The sequence below is a fragment of the Lissotriton helveticus genome, chromosome 2_2 (genome assembly GCF_964261635.1).
Source record: "Lissotriton helveticus chromosome 2_2, aLisHel1.1, whole genome shotgun sequence".
Taxonomy (NCBI): Eukaryota; Metazoa; Chordata; class Amphibia; order Caudata; family Salamandridae; genus Lissotriton; species Lissotriton helveticus.
Genome location: NC_136060.1, coordinates 285,233,804 through 285,255,653, shown reverse-complemented (window position 1 = coordinate 285,255,653; position 21,850 = coordinate 285,233,804).

The window sequence follows — 21,850 nt, the reverse complement described above, 5'->3', positions numbered from 1 at the left end:
ATTGATTTTTTTAACAAACTCAAACAAACGCGATTTGTGTGGTACTGTAAATCCCAAAATAGATTTTACATCAGGTCTGTCTTGAAAAAGTGACTAAAGCATGGCACACAATCTGGGCCTCAACCTATAAAAACATGTTTCAACTCTGTCACAAAGAAAATGGGAACAAGGAGAATATTGACAGTAAATCTGTTCTGTTTAATTGTTTCCAAAGACTGTATTTTAAAATATCTTATGGGGTTAAGGCACCTACCAGCTGCAGAGATGTGTGTATTCCCAGTACACCTGATTGAATAATAATGGTAAGATAACTCTGGAGGTTAAAGAAGTTTCTGGAAAGAGCTGTGTTTTGTCTAGCCTCAGTTTTGAGACAAAGAAGCATAGAGGATTATTGTGTCTCCGGCAAAACACATCATGTAACATGCAAATGTCATTTTATTTTAAGTAGATAGGTATGTGGGCTACTGCTTTGAATACAGAGATCCTTCATTTACTTGCAGTTGCATTGTAATCCTTCTAATATATCACAGTGAGCTATGAAAGATGATATGTGACTTTTTCACCTTGTAACCCCCAACGTTTTATGTAACACACCCTGTACATTGATTTACAAATGTATATGATTATTGCATATGTATGTGAGATGTTGAGTGCTCTGACACCCTGCATTGAGATGAGTAGCGCTATACTCAGAAAATAGAGGTGTTTAAATTATTTCAATGCCCCCTCATGGGTAGTAAGCACTATATAAATGCAATTTATTTTGTGTAAATACTGGGTAAGACCAACACATCTGACATTCTTACAGTGCAAGTGTCTCCTAAAGAGGGACTGAACACTGTGAAAAGCTGCATGTGCTATGTGTGAGGTTCTAACAAGATGTAAACCGTTGCTTCCCTTCACTGCATTTGAATCTAGGTGTGAGGCTCCTGACTGCTTCTGCCTCCCAGCCAGGAGACTCAAACAAATGGAGGTCTGATGACCCCTCAAATGTGGCCTTTGTTATGGGCTGAGCTGGAATCTGAAATAAGAGAGCTCCCCCACCCGCCTGCACGTTGTCGCTGATCAAAAGCAGACAATGTGAAGGTGCTGCAGAATGAGTCCCTGTATATGAAAATGACACCAGGAAGAGTTCTGCACCTTTTTCAGTGGGGCCCAACTTCTTGGTAGGGTGGACGGTGTCCACCCTGTGAAAATAGGTGGTGGGCGTCTTCCACCCCGTGTACCCCCGACTTTTGCCCTGACGGTATTGTATCACTTTTATAATGTGGCTTGGTTGAGCAATTTTCTGAAGCTTGATCAAAATAAGGTTAGAATTGTCCTAAAGTCAAAAAGACACATTTAAAGAGTGTTCTCTTTGGTTGTAGAGGAGCCTTTAACCCTTGCCTTCTTTCCCCTGGTTCAGCACAGAACAGGAGGGTGCCTTGACATATGACCAAGTATTCACAGGTAAGTGTTTTGACTTAGGCCTCTTTCTTTTCAATTGTCTAACTTTTTACTTTTAGCTTTTACCCTTTTTTTCCAAATGTTCAAGACTTTTCTTAGTCATTCCTCTTACTTATGTTTCTTATGGAAACCACTTGTCCACTTTTTCCCATGTTCTCTTTTTTTTTCTAAGTATTGGCTGCGAGTATTTTTTCTGTAATGCAACTCAGATCAATACAGCTCAGCCTCTGAGCCTCACATTCCTTAATTTTGCTTTACAAAAACATAAGAGAAAAAAAAATGAATATCCACAAAAGAAACAACAACATTCCCTTTCCACAAACTTACAACCATTTAACTTGTTTGGTGCATTCTTTATAGCTCAGGCTTTATATAGCCCTTTCTCCTTCCTGATCAGCACATCCAGTTTTGCAAACCGGCACACACCTGTAACATGCAGCCCATCCAGGAGGGTGGTGGGAGTAAGTAGCATCTCCTATCCATTGGCGGACAGGGTGCCACTTCATCTGTGTATTTCTGTTCCTGCCACAACCTTGTTTGTCCAATTTGGATTCATATCTCTCCTGTCACTCTGATACCATCGTCCCTATCTGCTCCAGTAATTTTTTGTACTGCAGCAGGCTCCGGGTGTTCAACTTTGATTACTCCTCCTCGCTGCATCCATGTATCACTGGTTTCCTGTTCCTCTGCTCTCTTTGTTTCTCCCTCTTCTGGTCTGAAGTCCTTGAGAAGATGACATAGGAGTCTTTATTTACGGTTTTCTGCTTTCTCTTTTATTTTGTTCCTTTATCCTTTTTATGTTTTAACTTTTCCCTCTTTCCACTTGAGACGTTGCAAGTCAAGGATGGTAGCTTAGGTTTCTCAAGTAAGTCCTGTATTTCATTTATTTATTTATTTACATATAGTTTCACATAGCGTGGACAAGACCCAGGCGGGTATCAGAGCACTTTAGAAATGATCAAGGACAAACAGAGTTAGGCAAGTGAGTCAGTAACAACAGCATTGATAAGCAAGATACTGGTGTACATAAGAGGAACAATTTATCATGACACAACAAAAAGGATTTAAATGAGCATATATGAACAAAAAACAAATAGTGATGTTGAGAACAGTCATAGGATCAGGTGCGATACAAATTATAGCAGCACCACTCTGGGCAAGGCAGTCCGTACAGGAGGAGAAAAGCCAGCTTGTTGAAGAACCAACAACGGATGGTACCAAGTGAGAGTAGGTAAATTCAGATCAGAGATCTTCATCAGTAGTGCTTTCACTTCTTTTTTGAAAGATGCTGTTGAGGGATTCATGACTGACTGCTACAGTTAATACAGAAGGAACTTATCACAGACACTTGTTACAAAACTGAAAGAGCTGCTGATGCAGTGAAGCACTGAGGACAATTGAGACGTTGTTGCTAATCCCCACAAAGGAAAAGGTTGTTGCTGTGAAATCAACAAAAGATCTTTGTGTAAAAAGAGCAAATTTCAGATCACCTTTATGTATGAGTGTTAGAAGTCTGGGTTTGCTAGAAACGTTCTAAAACAAAACAATTGTGAGTGTTATAAATGTTTTAGAATGCAACCATTATTGAATTGTTTAATATATTCCAACAACCCGCACGTTCTAAAGATCATATTGTTTTTCTCTCTCTGAGGTTGTTTTATTATTCCCATTGTCAGCAAAACAAGAGTCGACAAGGCAAAGACCACTGAGGCGACCTGTTTCTTTCTCTTTCTGTCATCTCATCCCCCTTTCTCCTTGGTAACAGCTGCCCGCACTTGTTGCTCTATAGGTATGTATTAAGTATTGTTCCAGGGTGGGTACGGAAGGCTATTTCTGGCCCTACAGAAGTTATATTTTCAAGTGAGTTGCTAAAGCTAGCAGAAATCTGATCCCATAGAGGGCGCCATACACTTCTTCACCTTCCCCGCTTTTAGGTTAATGCTTTTCTGTCTTTGATCTGGTTAACTGGACAATCCTGAATTTGCTCTGGTATTTGCTGGAAGGGTTCAACATTTTTTGGCCCTTTCACACTAGTCTCTTCCTTACCAAATGTAGTCTGACAGAACAACATTACCCTAGAAGAGTGATACATCTGGCATAAAAGTGGGCGAAAAACAATCACAGACGAGCCCTATTGGAGAGTAGAGAAAAACCCAGCACCAAGGCTCTTACATGCGTGACTACATTCACCCCCAGCTCCAAGAAGATTCAGAAAGTAATTAAGAGACACTGGGGGATTTAACCCGTTCGTGCTCATGACGAACCACTCCGTCACGAGCCCCGGGCGCGCTGTGCTGATGACAGAGTGGTTCCGTCACGCCGCGGCCGCCCCGCCCCACCCACGCTGCAGTAATTCCTCTCCTGCGCGGCGGAATAATTGAGCGGGCGGGGCCGTTGTGGAAAAGTAAATTTTGCCATGTTCTGTGTCCCTACGTGTCATCCATCATATGTTATGTGTGCATGATTAAATATGCATATGCATTCCCCATGTTCGATTAATGACGCAATTATAGGTGTGTCCATCTCTAATATGCCAGTTTCTAGTCATCGTGAATACTACGAATATCAGGCCTATGTACTGTCTACGTTGCCACGTTTCTCAGTGTGCACGTTATTTCATTGTAAAGTCCCCGTTTCTAGGCCTCAAAAGGGCCCGGACATCAGATTCAGCTCCTGTCTCCTAAAGCCTCGCTGAGGAGCGATACAGCCCCCACCTGTATCCTCGACCCTTCACTTACTTCCTGCCTCACAGTGCCCGGTTCAGCCTGGCTCAGCCTCTGAGTCTGCCAAAAGTATGTTATAGTTCCAGTTATCAGTTCAGTCCTCCTTCTCTGCATTCCTAAGTTACTGAACTGCATCAATAGTTTCCGTCATTGTCTAGCCTTCACGTCTCCACGTTAGAGAAATACTGCATTTAATGGTCATTTAATATTCTTCATCACGCACTACATGTAGAATAATGCATGGTCCAGTCTTAGAATCAAGTTAGCCTTTCCCCTCCTGACTTCTAGTTTATATCAACATGTTCTCTAAACATCAGATACTAGATACTGCTTAGGTACATGTCGCCCTGACTCTCCAGACTTCAGTCTCTGCTCCTAGCACAGAGTTCATAGCCCCAGTTTCTCCTAGTGATACGTCATTGCTAGTTTGCGCGCACCATCAGGTTAGAGGTCCCGGCTCCTTAGGTAGTCCCCTCCATAGTTTCCGCCCCATTCATGACATATTCTGTTACGTTTGCATCACATGTCTATGTATACGCCCTGTTACACCTCTTTTCACCCTTATCTTTCGCGACTGCTACGCGTCACACCCTTTGCTCCACCCACTGCTCCGCCTATCATATGTACTGTAATGCAACTGTTTTACTATATATGCTTGTGTATTGTTATTAAATGCTAGCGCGCTCATCCCAGATCCAGCCCCAGCAGCTGCTGGGCCCTGCCATCCTATTCCTATGCAGGTTGTCCTGTTCCTGTCCTTTATGCTGTAATAAACCTGCGAAACTCCTACTACCTCGAATTTTGACTCTTATTTATTGAGCTATCTGTTATTCATTTATACATTCAAAAAATAGGGTATTATTTATTTATTTACCACATAATGGCGCCCGAATAGGGACTTGCCCTTTCCCCACGCGTCGGTGAAGCCACGCCGACCCCCTGACCCTCTGCAGTCGTGACGGAACTCTTCTGCGCACCGGCAGATATTTCTGCTTCAAGTATCCCTCAGGCCCACGGAGGAGACGGAGGAGGCGGTCCAGCATCCAAACGAGACGGTTGAGGAACGCGGCGAGTCCCGACCAGAGCCCAAGCCGAGAGTCCAAGGTCCGAGGTATCCGGAGGCCCACCCGTAACTGAAGTCCGAAGTTCGTCGTCCGTCGTCGTAGCAGTCCAGTCCAGTCCGAGGCCTTCCGTTCTTGCTGCCCGGTGAGTACCGTTGCTGGGGTGGTATCTGGACAGGGTCAATCTAGTTGACTCTGGTCCGTGGGTTGGTGGTGCACAGACCCACAAGCGAAGTGTCCACTTCGGTGGATGCGGGTCCTGACGTGTCTCTTTATGAGACCGGTAAGTTTCGTACTGTTTCAGCAGTGCATCTAGTTCCTGTTCTAGTCAGTTCTGTTCTCGAGAAGATTCATGTATTTTGTGTTCCGTATTCCAGGTAGTATTCTGTTCGAACTGTGATTTTTAAATGTTCTTCATGTATTTTAATGTCGTGGTATGAATGGGGAATAAGTATCGTGTTTATTGTGTATTGTATTGTGTCTAGATTATAGTTCAGTCATGCCGCTCTTTTCGAAATTACGTCAGTTAAAAACCAGAAAGGGTCTGCTGGAAGCAGCAGTTCCAGTTCCGCCTAGGGACAGTCCAGGTCATTTTATGTATCAGAAGCATGGCATAAGTGCCATATTGTATCTAGATTTGTGGGTAGAGTATACCAAACAGTTAGAAGAAAAGTGTAGATGGCCCGTATCGGGTACATGGGATGCCGAATGCATCATGCGAGTAGAAGAAGCATTATGGAAAAAGAAAGCCAGACAGTCACAGAAAGATGCCATCGAGTTATGGCGTAAAGAAGCTCATAAAAGAACTGAAAAGGAAATCAGAAAGTCAGAATTAAGTAGAGAATCCTTAGAACGAGCACAAGAAAAAGAACTAATCGAGATAGGTGAACAAGTCAAAGCCGAACAGTCAGACAGACAGAGGCATGCCCTTATTAGGGGTATGTATCCTCTCCTTGCCGAGGGCTTGCCAAAAGCGACCCCAGAGGCATCCAGTAATTTCCCGCTACCATTAGTTCCGACCAAACTACGTCACAAACAGACCGCAGCTGATATTTTTATTTCGTCCTATTTGGACGACACAGTCCCAGAATATGCAAATCCTGTTCGCGCTCCGCCAGTCCCTGTAAATCAGGCACTTCCCGCTCCTCCAGACACCGGAGTACCTGTTGCGGTACCCCCGGTCCAGCCCGCCATACAGGTCCAGCCTACATTTCCATTTCCCACTCTGCCAGGACGAAGAGCCTCAGTAGACGACTCTAGTTTAGGGGCCGCAGGGGGAGGTACTCCTCAAACCCCGCCGCCACACAAGCGTTTAACGACAGCCGAATTACATGCACAAGCGTCACAGCGTACGCCCAGACATCAGACTGTAGCAGAAATAAGAAAATCCCTTGCCGAATGCGGCTATGATCCAGTCCCAGGCGAGGATAATATGGTTTTATATTCATTCCGCGTAAGAAAGGTGGCCGAGTATCTAGTCACCTTACCGAATATGAAAGAAGATCTAGACAGAATATATCGTTTCATCCGTACAGGGGATGATCCAGAAAGCGTCGGTGCGGGAGCACACTGCTTCACCTCCCAGCAGAGTCGCCCCTGAGCATCATGGTAGATGCAGTTCAGATCGACAAGCGAGTACACTTGGAAAGTCTTGAGTGTTTCACCAGGTGGGTGCAGATTAGTGCTGGCCATCTCTGGACACGTGTTTCTGAATTATTATTCGTCATCAGCAGAGATTAGGCAAAATTAATCGGGGTTGCTGAGCAGGCTGCCGTATCCTTGGAACGTAGTATCTCTCCAGGCGCGCAGGTGCCTCTCCACGAGCTCGTCAGCCCACAGCGGCTCAAGGGAGCCTTTAAGTAAAGAGTCGGTGCGGGAGCACACTGCTTCACCTCCCAGCAGAGTCGCCCCTGAGCATCATGGTAGATGCAGTTCAGATCGACAAGCGAGTACACTTGGAAAGTCTTGAGTGTTTCACCAGGTGGGTGCAGATTAGTGCTGGCCATCTCTGGACACGTGTTTCTGAATTATTATTCGTCATCAGCAGAGATTAGGCAAAATTAATCGGGGTTGCTGAGCAGGCTGCCGTATCCTTGGAACGTAGTATCTCTCCAGGCGCGCAGGTGCCTCTCCACGAGCTCGTCAGCCCACAGCGGCTCAAGGGAGCCTTTAAGTAAAGAGTCGGTGCGGGAGCACACTGCTTCACCTCCCAGCAGAGTCGCCCCTGAGCATCATGGTAGATGCAGTTCAGATCGACAAGCGAGTACACTTGGAAAGTCTTGAGTGTTTCACCAGGTGGGTGCAGATTAGTGCTGGCCATCTCTGGACACGTGTTTCTGAATTATTATTCGTCATCAGCAGAGATTAGGCAAAATTAATCGGGGTTGCTGAGCAGGCTGCCGTATCCTTGGAACGTAGTATCTCTCCAGGCGCGCAGGTGCCTCTCCACGAGCTCGTCAGCCCACAGCGGCTCAAGGGAGCCTTTAAGTAAAGAGTCGGTGCGGGAGCACACTGCTTCACCTCCCAGCAGAGTCGCCCCTGAGCATCATGGTAGATGCAGTTCAGATCGACAAGCGAGTACACTTGGAAAGTCTTGAGTGTTTCACCAGGTGGGTGCAGATTAGTGCTGGCCATCTCTGGACACGTGTTTCTGAATTATTATTCGTCATCAGCAGAGATTAGGCAAAATTAATCGGGGTTGCTGAGCAGGCTGCCGTATCCTTGGAACGTAGTATCTCTCCAGGCGCGCAGGTGCCTCTCCACGAGCTCGTCAGCCCACAGCGGCTCAAGGGAGCCTTTAAGTAAAGAGTCGGTGCGGGAGCACACTGCTTCACCTCCCAGCAGAGTCGCCCCTGAGCATCATGGTAGATGCAGTTCAGATCGACAAGCGAGTACACTTGGAAAGTCTTGAGTGTTTCACCAGGTGGGTGCAGATTAGTGCTGGCCATCTCTGGACACGTGTTTCTGAATTATTATTCGTCATCAGCATGATCCAGAAAGCATTAGCGAGGCCATGTCTCAAAGGAAAGCCGAGATCCAGCTCATGATATTAAAGTTTCTGATCAATTGTCTAATAAGAGAACAAGATTACCCGTCTAAAGATCCGGCTGAAATGAGAACCCTGACAAGGTGGAGTGATAATATAGCCGAGGGTAAGCACAAGACCGTCGGTGCTATGGAGAGTATGTACAAGAAAATCCGTAGAGAAATAATAAAATTACACGAACAGCGTAAAGCAGCACAAGTAAGCGAGAAAGAAAGTAACTCTGATACTGAAGAGGTAGAGGACGAGAATCCCGCCAGAATAGCGTATGTAGGAAAACCTAGATTTCCAGATCGCCATTTACGCCTAGAACACAAGTCTATTTTTCATTCTCCAGCACCAGAACAAGGTTCACTGGAACAAGTGTTTCAAGCTACCAATCACATTCTGAAATCACGAATCGGTTACAGTGAGTTAAGTACCATGCATGAACAAGAACTAGCCCGATCAGCAGTCCGATGGATTACTGATTCTACCACTTTTCCAGACGAAATAGTGGCACAGATGTTTCTGAAAATGCCCCCAGCCGAACAACGACTGGTGGTTATGTATATGATTCAGCACCTCATTACATTGTATGAGGGTCAGCACTCTGATCCAGGCCCGTTACATGATGTCCTGAACGAGTTACTCCAGTATAGATGGAAAGGTTTAGGTACCGATTTAATTAGTGTCATTCTAGAACAGCGCCACAAATATAGAACGTTTTTGAATCCGCATTTTGTTCCTGCCTCACCCCCAGAAGGTAAACCATTTTACATGGAGAGACAGAATCCGTTACGAGAAGTCCACCCAGTCAGAGGAACGGGTGGCGAACTAGAACGAGTGTTTGTTTACACTCCGATTACAAAGATGGAACTCCTCGAGATGAAGAAATTAATTCCCTGTCATGACAAAGATCCAGCAGGGTTCCATAGAGAATTAAAAGACATGCTCCGTATGGGAGAATACACGTATCCAGATATAATTAAAATGTTAAAGGTTCTGCTGCCCGCAGGGGTGTATGAAAAGCTCAAGGAAAAAGAATGGGAGGTGGGGGAGAAAAAGATCGATTGGGCAGTTCTAGAAGCTGAAGATAAGGCACGAGTACCAGGTACCGGTCTTGGAGATAAATGTAAAGAATTACCAGAATTATTAATACAAGTTTTACCCAGATTATTGACAACTAGAAAAGAAGACTGGGATGCAATCTCAGCCTGTAAACAGAAACAAGACGAAGATATTAGTGATTTTTATTCTAGATTTGAAAAATGTTTTAGCATCAACAGTGGCCTCAAGACAAGTAGTGAGTCATACCCTCACCTTTTTGTTACTAAATTAGTCGAGAATTCAAGTCCACAAATTAAAAATCGAGTTTTGAAAGTCGAAAGTACCTGGCAAGCTAATACCCCGTCCCAGATGTTGCAGATGCTTCAATACCACCAGAATAGAATCAGAGAAGAACAAGAACACGAAAGAAAACGTATGAAAGACACGAAAATGAAAGTACTAGTTGCACAATCTGTTCCTCAAGACAGTCAGAAGAGGGGTCCGAATCAAGCCAGTCATCCTGCAGCTCCCGTTAAAGGGAACTGCAATTATTGTAAACAGCCAGGTCATTTTATAAATGAGTGTGCAGTTCTGAAACACAACATAGCTACTGGTAAGACTAAAGGAAGACCACGTCCGCCTAGACAAGAACAAGTTTCACAGATTCCTCAGCCACAGAATGCGCCACAGACAGTTACAGCTCCGCAGCCTATCGCTGCAACACAGCATGTCACACAGCAGATGTACCAGTATGCACAGTCTGAGTATCCAGAGTACCAGCAGTATTCATGAAACAGCCTGGAGAGGGAGGTAGGCTTGCCTCTCATCGAGATACCTGTAGATCAAGAAGGTCCCTATGTTCACAGTCAAGTATTAGGGAAAGACAGAAAGTTTTTGATTGATACAGGGGCAAGTAGGACCACAATTAGTCACGCCGAAGTTCCAGGGGCTCCGCTCTCAGGCTCAAGAAATGTTTCCCTTGGATTTTCAGGAAAACCTATCGTAAATGAGATTTCAAAACCAGTTTCTCTAGAAGTAGGTCCATTGTCCCGCACTACTGATCTGTTACTTACTAAGTCATGTCCAGAAAATCTATTAGGCATTAAAACACTGAAAGAGTTAGGTGCAGTTATATGCTGTTCCCCAGAGGGAATACGATTGTTCCTACGTGACTTTAAGGGTCACTATGTATTACGAGATTTTGATTCAAGACTGTCTAATGTCCCGCAGCACTTATGGGCGCAAAGTCCAACTGATGTAGGTTACATGCAAATCACACCCTATCGTGTGACTCTCAAGCCAGGCGTAGTGTTACCACGAATCAGACAGTACAGATTGCCACCTGAGGCTGTAGCAGCCTTATCCAAAATTATTGACGAGCTTATTGCTCAAGGAGTGGTTGTAGAAACTGACTCCAATGTATGTAATTCTCCGATCATTCCAGTCATGAAACGCACTGATCCAAATGCACCCCCAGTATATCGATTAGTGATTGACCTACGAGAGCTTAATAAATGTATTATTCCGCAGTACCCAGTTGTCCCAGACATCTCTTCCCTATTAACGGCCATTTATTCCGAAGCCACGTTCTTTACTGTAATCGACCTCAAGAACGCATTTTTCAGTGTCCCTATTCATCCAGACAGCCAGTTCCTTTTCGGATTTTGTTTAAATGGAAGGAGCTATATGTTCACACGAGGTCCTCAAGGTTTCACAGAAAGTCCTAGTATTTACAGTCAAGCACTTAAGAGACAACTAGACAACATTCACATGCCAACTGACACTGCCCTGCTCCAGTATGTCGATGATCTACTGATCACAGCCCGTTCTGAACGTGCTTGCGAGCGAGCATCACTGACAGTTTTGTATTTCCTAGCCGAGATGGGACACAAGGTGTCCCCTTCTAAGCTTCAATTCTGTGTCCAGCAAGTGGTCTACTTAGGACACTTACTGTCCAAGAGGGGTAGGCAGTTGACACCAGACCGTATCCAGTTAATAGCGAGTCTTCCTCAGCCCAAGACCCAGAAGGAGGTACGTGCTTTTATCGGCCTCACTTCTTACTGCCGACAATGGATTCCTCAGTATGCATTTCTAGCCAAACCACTGATACAGTTAACGACACAGGAGGCAGCCGTATCGACTGTTCTCCCTTGGACATCTGAACATACACTTAGTTTCAATGAGTTAAAGAAAGCCCTATGCCAAGCTCCAGTTCTAGTAACACCGAACTACAGTAAGTCTTTTACACTTTTCGTTACTGAACGCGAAGGTACAGCATTATCTGTTCTCACACAAGATCAAGCAGGACAATACAAGCCCTGTGCTTATTTTTCAAGCACATTAGATCCTGTAGCCCAGGCTCTGCCTGCGTGCCTCAAGTCAGTTGCAGCCACAGCACTAGCTATCAGACAAAGTGATTCCATAGTCTTAGGACATACCTTGACAGTACAAGTTCCACATTCCGTGGAAGTTCTTTTAAACCGAACACAAACTCAGCACTTGACAATTGCACGTTTAACAGGTTATGAATTGACACTGTTCCAGCCACACATAGAAATCAGACGCTGCAACGTTTTAAATCCTGCTACACTGTTACCATCAGTTAATTCAAATCCAGCCACACATGATTGCGTGGAAGTAGTTAACATTACGACAAAGCCAAGACAAGATCTGACAGATACTCCGTTACCAGACCCCGACCTGACACTTTATGTGGATGGTTCATGTATGAGAACAAGTACAGGAGAACTAGTCGCCGCGTATGCAGTGACTACTGACACTGAAGTTATTGAAACACACCGTATTGATACCCTGTCCGCTCAAGCAGCAGAGCTAGTTGCTCTGACACAAGCCTGCATACACGCCAAGAACTTGAAAGTTAATGTTTACACAGATTCACGTTACGCATTTGGAGTTGTACACGACTTCGGAGTGCTCTGGCAGGAGAGAGGTTTCATGACTTCTCATGGAACCAAGATTCAGCATGGTCTCCTTATTCAAGCTCTGTTAGATGCCATACATTTACCGACATCTATCGCTATCATGAAGTGCAAAGCACATACGAAAGTTACTGACCCCATTTCTCAAGGTAACGATCTAGCAGATCGCACAGCCAAGCTCACAACACAGACTCTAGACATTCCAGTTAACATGACACACACTCCAGATCCGATTACATGCATGACAGTTAAGGACCCTACACAAGATGTCATAGATATCCAGTTACATGCTACTCCCGAAGAAATCAAGAAATGGTCCGAACAAGGAGGGGTCCAGACAGATCAAGGATGGTTAACAAAGGGTAGAGCCACATGGTTTCTCCCCGACTCCATGGTTCAAGTCATTATTAATACCGCACATAGTCCAGCACATTTAGGAGAAAAAGCTATGTTAGACAGTATCCAGAACATTTGGTTCAACAAGCATTTACGAGCTGCAGCCAAGCAGAAAGTCCGTACCTGTATGATATGTTGTCAGTTTAATCCAGGTAAAAGTGTCCCGGTGGAACAAGGTGGATTCCAGCCCCCTGACCACCCTTTTGAAGTCCTCCAGATGGATTATATTCAGATGGAGCGATGTCGAGGTTTCAAGTATGTCCTTGTAGTTGTATGCGCTTTGTCCAGGTGGACAGAAGCATATCCAGTCCCAGATTACACAGCCGCGACCACTGCTAAGCAGTTGGTTCGTGAGTTCTTCCCCCGTTATGGACTCCCTAGAGTCGTATATTCTGACAACGGCCAGCCATTCTCATCTGAACTCATGAAGCATGTTTCCCTGTTGTTAGGGTACCAGTGGAAGTTTCATTGTGTACGCCATCCTGAAGCAGCCGGTCTTGTAGAGAGACATAATCAGACTCTGAAAATCCGTATCGCCAAAGTATGCAAAGAAAAAGGTGTGGACTGGCTAGTAGCTCTGCCAGTCGCTTTATTTTATATGCGCATGGTCGCACATTCCAGATCAGGTCTGTCCCCATATGAGGTCGTTTTCGGCCGCCCCCCTAACATGTGGGGTACTCCTAGACCCCGAAGTATTACCGATGTTTCAAGTAATATGCTGACAGATTACCTAGCTTCCTTGATGTCTGCCCTCAACTCATGTCGTTCACAGGTTGCCGCCGCATTTCCAGACAATACCGAGGTGGCACCGCATGAAATCGTTCCAGGATCCATGGTGATGGTCAGAAATTTTGACAGATCGAGTCCGCTGGAGCCTCGCTGGAAAGAGCCCCGACAGGTCCTCCTCACCACCCGTACAGCCGTGAAGTTGGAAGGTCGCAAAGGCTGGGTGCACCTTTCTCATGTAAAACAATTCAATGGACTGAAACCCGTCTTAAAGAGCATTTCCCAGGATTTGAAGGATTGCCAAAATATTGTTCTCAAGGACTGTCCCGCAAAAGACATTGCTACAAACCCTCCCCTGTTAGAGAACACTCCGCAACAGGAGTATAAACTCAAACTCCGGTCTAGTAAAATAAGTCAGCCAGTTTGATTGTCTAAGTCCTCCCCTAGGTGAAACGGTTAGACTGTTTCTGACATGTATAAAATAGACCCCCATAGTGAGAGAGTTAGTCAAAACTCAATCCGATGTATCATTTTTCTATGTTTCATATTATTTCTCAGCATTATGATTTCCTGCACCAGTTATGCATTTTTCTTGTATTTCCCAGTTCTTCATGTAAATAAGTCTGCTAATGCTACAGTAGAGCACACGTTTAGTGATCTGCCTCCTCATGAACTCTCTTACCGCCTCGCTATGCGAAATAACTCATTCATCCGCATGTTACATTACTCACATCAGACCAGCAATGCCACTAATTGTTGGGTGTGTGGTCGACTCCCCCCTTTCCAGACACCGAAGGGAGTTCTGCCACTTTTTCCTTATCCATTTTCACATAATGGTTCGTGTGGAGCATGGTCCACGTTAACGTCATCCTCAACAGATATGTCTTTTCTTAACAGTACATGTTTTCCAGACAAGCAAGGTCTCCCCCACAGAACCGGGTTAGATCTAGAAAATGAAGTGTATAATTTAGGTAACTATTCTTCGAATTTCATGGTCTTGAATGTTCAGTCTGATACTACTCCAGACTTACCTGCTATTTCAGTACTGCCAGTCAAAGGTGAATTATGTGTCCGAAATAATGGTTCCGTACATGTAGGACATAGTGATTGTACTACTATTGTCAAGTATAGTGACAGTGGGAAATCTATCTTCAAAGCTTCACGTCATTCTTATTTTATTTGTGGTCAAACTGCATATGTTCGTCTGCCCCTCGGTTGGGAGGGAACCTGTTACATTGCCTTCCTACTGCCACCTGTTTTTCTAGCCCCATCTGATTATCATAGAAACACACATCTAGTACACGTTAGACATAGAAGGGAGTCCCCAATTGTCGATTATACTGAAACTGCTCTAGAACAGTATACAGATTTCAACAGAGGTTTCTTTTTCTTTATAGGACCTATCCAGAATAGTAAGCTAATCCGTAGGTTAACCAGAACCCTTGAAGCAGTAGTCAATGAGACTGCCTCTGCTCTAGGTAATTTAACTGAAGAGCAATCTGCTATGAGATTTGTCGTTTTACAGAATCGTCTCGTCCTTGACGTCATACTGGCCGATAGGGGCGGGGCCTGTAGAGTCATCGGATCTAGTTGCTGCATTTTCATTCCAAATAACGCGCCGTCTGTTTATTCAGCTATAACCAGACTCCATAAAATTGCCCATCTGTTACACCAAGATCCAGGCACCTGGACATGGTCCGGTTGGTTCTGGAATATAATTTCCGCATGGGGATGGAAAATATTGTCCTTCCTAGGTATTGCAGTAGCGATCATATTCAGCTGCTGTCTCTGTATACAATGTGGCCCTGCGATTTGCGGCATTTGTGCTACCTCTTGTATTCCTAGTCCCAAGCCCCGTTCTAAATCCCGTTCCAGGATAATTCGAGACGAGCAAATGATACTGTATGAAATGATAGATGGTATCATGAATATTGATGTTTCCTGATGGAAATGTAGTGACAAGGAGGGAATGTGGAAAAGTAAATTTTGCCATGTTCTGTGTCCCTACGTGTCATCCATCATATGTTATGTGTGCATGATTAAATATGCATATGCATTCCCCATGTTCGATTAATGACGCAATTATAGTTGTGTCCATCTCTAATATGCCAGTTTCTAGTCCTCGTGAATACTACGAATATCAGGCCTATGTACTGTCTACGTTGCCACGTTTCTCAGTGTGCACGTTATTTCATTGTAAAGTCCCCGTTTCTAGGCCTCAAAAGGGCCCGGACATCAGATTCAGCTCCTGTCTCCTAAAGCCTCGCTGAGGAGCGATACAGCCCCCACCTGTATCCTCGACCCTTCACTTACTTCCTGCCTCACAGTGCCCGGTTCAGCCTGGCTCAGCCTCTGAGTCTGCCAAAAGTATGTTATAGTTCCAGTTATCAGTTCAGTCCTCCTTCTCTGCATTCCTAAGTTACTGAACTGCATCAATAGTTTCCGTCATTGTCTAGCCTTCACGTCTCCACGTTAGAGAAATACTGCATTTAATGGTCATTTAATATTCTTCATCACGCACTACATGTAGAATAATGCATGGTCCAGTCTTAGAATCAAGTTAGCCTCTCCCCTCCTGACTTCTAGTTTATATCAACATGTTCTCTAAACATCAGATACTAGATACTGCTTAGGTACATGTCGCCCTGACTCTCCAGACTTCAGTCTCTGCTCCTAGCACAGAGTTCATAGCCCCCAGTTTCTCCTAGTGATACGTCATTGCTAGTTTGCGCGCACCATCAGGTTAGAGGTCCCGGCTCCTTAGGTAGTCCCCTCCATAGTTTCCGCCCCATTCATGACATATTCTGTTACGTTTGCATCACATGTCTATGTATACGCCCTGTTACACCTCTTTTCACCCTTATCTTTCGCGACTGCTACGCGTCACACCCTTTGCTCCACCCACTGCTCCGCCTATCATATGTACTGTAATGCAACTGTTTTACTATATATGCTTGTGTATTGTTATTAAATGCTAGCGCGCTCATCCCAGATCCAGCCCCAGCAGCTGCTGGGCCCTGCCATCCTATTCCTATGCAGGTTGTCCTGTTCCTGTCCTTTATGCTGTAATAAACCTGCGAAACTCCTACTACCTCGAATTTTGACTCTTATTTATTGAGCTATCTGTTATTCATTTATACATTCAAAAAATAGGGTATTATTTATTTATTTACCACACCGTGACGGAACCACTCCGTCATCAGCACAGCGCGCCTGTGGCTCGTGTCGGAGTGGTTCCGTCACGAGCATGGTGGCGCCGCTCGACCCCCTCTCTCCCCCAGTGCCGTAGAGAAATTACCGTCATAGCCAAGGGGTTAGGAGACAGATGGTTTCACTCCAGGGCCATCTCACCTATTTGCATTCAAACGCACCCATAATCTGAAGGACCAATTGTTCCAAACACGCCCAAAATCCACAATCACAAGACAACCTACCCTATGGGCATTCCCCCCGGTAGAGAGCCACTATCCCTGCGGATCGTGTTCCGTATGTCCCCTCACGGGAGCAACTAAGTACATAGTTCTAGGTCTGGTCAAAAATTAGAATATGGTAGCATAGAAGCACAATACGCTGTAAAAAAACTAGTAGCAAATTACTGAGTCACTTTCTTGAAAAGAACCACACCCTGGACAGTCTCAAATGGACCGTAATTGAATTGTACCCAAGCTGCACAACTAGTACACTGTTCTGACAAGAACAACATTGGGTGTTCCGTTTGCAGAGTAACTTAACGGGCCTCAATGATGAGATACCATGGGCAGAACTGATGACCTAGAACTGTTGTCCTAAAAACTCCTCAATAGGTATACTGACATTACGGAAAGAGTTGGTATGTTAGACATCCATTAGCCAACTGTCTAATGACAGAAAACCCATGGGGTCTTATATGCACACACCACTCTGGGAAACTAACACTGACATGCATGAGCACAATATGACCTCATGTGCTGTCATACCATCCTAAGAAGACCTAGTCCACATTAAATCTTAAGACATACACACATGACCGCATGGATTATGTGGCACATTCATAGTCTTTATGACGCACCTTTAACAAACTTGAACACAGCTTGTGACCTTAATGGACAATCATCGAACGTACCTATGATTGAAGCCCATGTGGGTATTTTTGCTATATTCACACCCCTCTGAGGACATCTGAACACCAACATTCACGAGAAAAAGTGCATAAAGTCACAGGACATACACACCAGTCCTTGTGGCTCATACGGCGAATTCACAGTCTTCAGTATGCACCTACACCGAGCTTTAACTCCAGCGAAACATGTCGACCTGAATCTCACCTTCACTCACACCCACGGATAAGAGAGCAGCAGGATAATACGCACTCCTCTAATATATTTGTTTGAAAGAGGTTCTCCTTATCCTTTGTTTTTAATCTTACCACCCGGACCCCTGAATCAAATTCTGTTTCTGGGTACCGCAGGGGTAATTTTAATTTACTCACACAACTTTTAGACCCACATGCACTACTGCGGTGTCTCTCTTAAAAGATCTCCGACAAAGAGCCCTCCCGCAGGGCCTGTGGGGTACAGCAGCGCCACCCCCAAGAGGAGCACATGCCTGACGATGAAGCATGACACCCGCATGGGTGTGTGAAGGCACTTTTTCTAAAAGGAGAAATTCCCCCACCTTCATCGAAAGCCAACCTTCAACCACAAATAAGACCACACTCTTGTATCTTTTTCACAGCAACCAGAATATGCTGCTCCCTCTCTCCATTAGGAACATGTACCCCCTAGTGATTACTACGTGATTCTTTGGGACCTTCGGAACTGGATCTTTAGCTCCTGGTCCCCCCCTCTTGTGTTGTGTGGTACCTAATATGCCCAGACATTGTAGGTTACCCATTTTTAAGTGCCCAACACCAAAGTCGAGTTTGGGCACAATCTACTTTCTAAAAGCATCCCTGCAGCATAGGGCCACTTTTAATCTGACCTCAGGCTTCAGCAGTGCACACATGCAAGTGCAGAGAAGGCTGCGCAGGTTGGTCATGCCAATCACAATGGTACCCCAACCCATAGTGTACCCTGGTGTATGTAGGTGTTTTCATTGTTTTCTAAATGTGCCTCTTTCAGCATAACACTGGCCCTGGGCCTGGTTAGGTAGAGCCCAGGGTCAGTCAGAGTCAGTTACCACCAGTACCAGTCAGCAAAAAGTTGGGGGGTGCCCCGGGCACAGGAGGACTTCCAACACTAGCCATCCTTAGTTTTCAATGATCATCATGCAGTGCTATATTGAAATGTTTGCCCACGTTAACAACTTAACCACGGTGGCAATTTGGCCGCGGTGTGTCGGTTTAGCTGAGTGGGCGGGGCCGCTTCGTCCAACGGAGGTGCGCAGCTCTACGGAGATAGTGCTCGCGACGGCCGTTGGCCAACGAACGCATGGAAGGGGTAAAAAACTCACTGCTATGACAAATTCACTTGTGCTGCAAAAAACACATTTTACAAAAAGATGCAGAGTGGTTCTCACCAGTATGATACAGTGGTACACATGTGTGCATAAAGATCAGTTATTTGGAGAATGCAAATATTTGACATGCTAATGTGTCTATGAACAGGGCCAAGTATGAATCTAGTGAAATTTTAATTTTTATTGATTAGACCTCATCTGAAATCCACAATATAGTCAAATAACATATACAAACTATGAATCCCATTGTATTACAAAATATCATTAAAATCTTTATAAGCAACATTGATTATTGATCTATATCTCTAAAATAGCGGAAATAACACTTAAAAAATGAAAAACTTGACAGCATACAAATGAATCTAGTACTACATGATAATCATTCTGGGCAGTGTATTAACTGTAGCACATGCGAATTTGCCATGGGAACCAAATATGATTCCATACATTTATTTTTCTCCACCAAAGTCATTTGCTACCTGAAAGAAGCAATAATCCGATTTGTTTTTTTATTTATCACCCTGTGCCTATCACCATGTCAGGCAAGGCTTGTAGCATTAGGACCAGCGTTTTGTTTAAGAAGAAGGTGTACTGGGAGCATTGAAAGACAATTGATCTACATTTCCCCAACTTTACTTACCTGATGGATGGTCTGCATAAAACAGGCTGCTTTGATTTTATACGAAATTATGCCTTTTATGTCTGCACGGATTTTGTTTCATGTAATGACATTAGTTTCCTATTTCACCAGTATTCTGCCCAAATGTATGCAGAAATTGTGTTCATTCTGATGTCTTCCTAGTTCCGATCTCAAATTTCTCTATTCCTTATGCCGTCCTATCTTGTTCTTTTGTTATTGTCTTACAGACTGCACAAAAAAAACAATCTACTGCACAGGCACACATAGCGGCACAGAGAACACATTTCCCTGCTCAGTCATAGGGGCCCAACTTGCATAACCCCACAGTACAGACACCCCTCCTACAGACACTCCCACAATAGTTCTTGCACAGTTACACACCTGCTCCTGCACCCATACACACACAGCACACTCACTCTGCACGCACACCCTACATATACACATTCCATGCACAGATAGATATACACCTGCCTGCGTGAACACACACAATTCTAAAGTAGACAAAACCCCAACCCACAGGTTGACTCCCTTCACAGAGATACACGAACTGCACTCTGCAGTCACACTGTGTTGACACGACGTTCACATACGATGACTCTCTTTCCTCCCATATGCCACATAGATAAACAGAGCTGCCTCACAGATGCCTGTACACATCTCGTTTTCAAGATGCGTAGTGTTGTTGAGGACATCTCTCCCTGTTCCCTCAAGGTATTACAGTCCGCCAGTGCCAGACCCTGACAACATTTTAAACAGAAGCAGTCAGAGAAAGTTCGAATTGAGAAATAACAAGATTACTGTCAGGCTGGAATTCACAAGCTGTAAAAAATGGCAAAGTCATTCATGCACAATGCAGAGCCTAAAATACATTGACTGTCTGACTCTGAAATGTCTGCATAATATGTTCCTAATTTGGGAATAACTAGAGGAGAGGCAGAAGCCTGCCATGAAATCAAGGAATTACCAAAAGGAGGAAAAAGAAGCCACACATTTTCCAGTCTAAGTAGGGGCCATTCTGCAAACATATTATAAGGTAACTGACATCTAAGGAGCTTTCAGTAGGATAATTGTGCCAAGGGAGATATGGCAGGAATGCCTATGAAGGCAGGTAATGATCCATGGCAGAATTACAGGATAACCTCCAGCTACCCAAATGAGACCCAATAAGATTACTGGCATGTGCATTTATTTTATGTGATGATCATAAAAATATGAATTTGGCCCTTCTTGACCTATGTTGGGCACCCTGGTTAGCTGGGCTACTCAAAGCACTCTGATCTTTATAATAGCAATGTTTTACAAAATCTCATCATAACAGAAACTCAGCTGTACTGAGGAAACTAACCCTCAACTGAGGAAAAAGAAAGTTGTCTTCAGCAGCTCTGTATCAAGATGTGGTCCCCGGCGGGCAACACCAATAGGTATATTTGCAGAGCTGCAGCCTTGATGTGAGTGTGACTAAATACTTCACTCTCCCCCGGAGGAACCATGGGGCAATGACAAAATGATATAAATAAAACAAAAGATAAGGCGCGCCAATTAGTTGGTACAAGTTTATACACCTTTCAGTTGCATGCAATCAGTGTATTGTGATGCAGCAGGAATGGTACCAAGGAACTATCGTTGTAATAATTGCTGCCATACGGTTCTAATGAAAAGCCAACAGGAGTACGGCTTGAAACATGTTGACCCTTTTAGGAAACCAGGTACACGACACCCTATTTTCCTTAAAAAATCCCATTTTTAATCATACTGGCTAGAGGTCGGAGAAAACAGGATAAATCTACTAGGCAGATCTTTTTTAAGACACACAACCTGAACCACCTCCACTCCTAATTTTTGCACCATCTACTTTATCATTACATAGTCTTGAGAGTGCGCCCACGTATTCAGGAGGTCGCAGCGCACCCCGCTCCACAGTGGAACTGGATCAACCCAATGATGATGCATGCCACCAAGGGTTAACCTTGGTGGGTGAGGGCTTTACAAGAAAACTTTCTTTTTTCTCCAGTTCAGGGTCCAGTTCAGGGTTTCTTTCCTCGGTACTGCTGGATTTCCCTTATGGTATTTTGAAACCCGTTTTGGAGGACTAACCCAGTATATCCTCTCCCTCCCCTGATTTTTTTTTGTATTTACAAATTGTCAGGCCTGCCTAGCTCAGAGTAGTTGGAGATGATTGCCATAATTGGAGTCTTTGCTCTTTTAACTACATTTCCAGCGCTGATATTATAATGTACTTCCTTTAATCTGAGGGATATTAATTGGTTGCTGATCTCTTGCCATAGAGTGGAGCCTAAAGCAGAACCAGACAAGATGCCCTCTGTGGCATGAAGATCCAACAGTGCTGCACAGCACTGATAGCCTTGTGACATTCACAGACCAGAGAGCAGGAACAAAGATATTTCTAGGTA